Raw genomic sequence first — 2,533 nt, forward strand, 5'->3', positions numbered from 1 at the left:
GTGTGTGTGTGTGTGTGAGAGTGTGTGTGAAATGAAATGAAACAAGCTTCGGACCCAAGGGAAAATTCAAAAGGTCACATAACCTGCACGGGTCCACTTGACCCGATGGACAACACAAGGGTTAGACACTCATACAGCCAGTCCACTCGTTCTATGGCACTCCACCCATATTTCCTGGCTTGACGTTGAAACAACATCAAAAAAGTCGCAATCCTCATTTCCATCAAATGTGGCTAATTTAGGCCTCTGGGGTTCTCACAATGTGTTGTAGTGGGCTCCAGAATTATTTTGCCTCCTTTCGTCTTGGTTAGCAAGAATCAGAATCTCTATTCTCTCTGCGTCTGCTGTCAAGAGTTGTAGCCCGCCTTGACGGGCCTGAGCTTTGAGATCTTTGATTTATGACCTCTAGTTTGGCTGCAGAGGGAGCACGATCTCTTGGTATAGTAGTCATATCAAAGGGGCACTTGGGTCAGGTGCATGCCTTTCTCTTGTAGAATGCATTGAGATTATGTCCTCTCCCCCTTTTGCAGTAACGAGTAATGGTGGTGTTGGTTGTGCAGCTGATTGTCCTGTTATGTGTGAAAGAACAGGGGCCAAGAGCGATTGAAGGTGTCTTGTTTGTTGATTTTGATTTTCCAACACAGCTTGCAACCATTCAGGAGCTGTTCCTGCCTTTGCAGGGCCTGCCGTAGCGCCTGCCGTAGCACCTTGTAGTTCCTTAGTCATTTTATTTTTTATTTTATTTTTTGGGGCACTTCCTGCGGTGCTCTTATTGCGAAAGGGACGTACCGGAAGTTACGGTCACAGTGATGTTGCGGCAATTTCCTTTGCGATCTTTTTTCTCTTTTCCAACACATCCATGACGAGTTGTAGCTTAGCGCTAATGTTGTTAGTCAGCTCAGTATGCGTCAGGATATTGTCTTCTTGATTGGATTCACTCACAGAAGTTTTGCAGAAGATCCCACTTCTGACACCAGTTGTTGTGCTTTACCTTACGGTAGGATGGCAGTGCATGGGTATAATGAGACACACAACAAGGTTTCTTCTTTACAAACTTTACTTCCTCCAGTAACAGGTTAGTTTACAATCACAGCCAATGTTGTTCTAGATGATCCACTGTGTTGTGTCGGCCTCAAGCTCAGACATAGACAGTGTTTTAGCGTGTCAATGCAAAGAGCCATGAGTGCCGTACAACTAGAAAAACTGAATCACAAGTCTCACGATGGTAAACGTTACCTAGATTAGCTGTGTTGCATTTACTGACTAAACACTTGGCTCGGAAGAATTAACACAAAATACAAGTGTAGGTTTATAGGCTTATGAACAGCTTAAACTGCCTTACAATATATTGTGCATATATTAGTGTGTGTATTTTTGTTTTGCTTGTTTTGTATGTGTAAGCACAATGTGAGCAACAACGCTCCGAAGAAAAATTCCTCATATGTGTCGTCATACCTGGCAAATAAAGCTGATTTTGATTATGATTATGATTATGATAAGAAGGGCAGATTGGAGTTTGGATGGTCTGAAAGGAGGTAAGAGAGTCTGCAGTGCCCACTTCATTACTAGTAAGTGTTTTGTTTTTGAGCTTTTTTTGAGTCTTAATTATATCTTATGATATACTTATGAGTTTGAGTTAGCAATGCATGCTTGTGCATGCGTTCATTCATTAATTATCAATAAAAAAAGGGCATTGATTTGGTTCGTAAATCTGGTAGTAACTACAAGTTGTACAACATGCAGATGCATGTCTGTCTGATTTCTGTCTCCCTCTGTCAATGAGTAAATGTTGATATAAAACAATAAGGAAGCAATTATTGCTAATCTGTCATGTTTTTTCTATCACGGGAGCCATCCTTTGACTGTGATAGTCCAGACTTTGTTCTCTCCATATTACCTCATAGCAAAGACAGTACTGCAAAGATGGCAAGGTCATTCAGTCATTTTAAATATTTTGACCTCATTTGGTTGACAGTTTCTGTGTCTTGTCTGTATGTCTTGATATTCTATTTCAGACTCTTCGCTTTGCTTCTTTACCGGTCTCCAAAAAGCACAGGCTTTTTTTATGACTTTGGAGCATTCTCAAAAGAAGCACAACAATCACACTGAAGGGTGGACTAACATGGGAGAACCACCTCCTGTTAGTGCTCATGAAACTCAGGCTTGGCCTCTCCAACGACATAGCATACCAATTTGGCCTTCCCTTCTGTTTCCAAAAGGGAGTTGGTACCCCTGCTGTGCTCCGTCCAAATACCACTAGTAATTTGGCCCAGTAAGGAAGCAGTGAGAGAAAACTGGCCTAAATCATTTAAACCCAAATTCAAAAACTGTAGATGTATAATTGACATTACCAAAATATTTATACAGAGGACATACAATTTGAAAGCCAGAGCTGAGGTGATCGGGCCTTAAACAAACTATTCAAATGATTTTAAACAAACTTGATCATGGCTATATCATTCAGAAGACAGACAGACGATTCCTAACAAGAGAAGGGTTGGCAATTGTTAGAGCAAATTTAAAAACCCCTAGT

This window comes from Etheostoma cragini, chromosome 10 (assembly GCF_013103735.1).
Source record: "Etheostoma cragini isolate CJK2018 chromosome 10, CSU_Ecrag_1.0, whole genome shotgun sequence".
NCBI classification, from domain to species: domain Eukaryota; kingdom Metazoa; phylum Chordata; class Actinopteri; order Perciformes; family Percidae; genus Etheostoma; species Etheostoma cragini.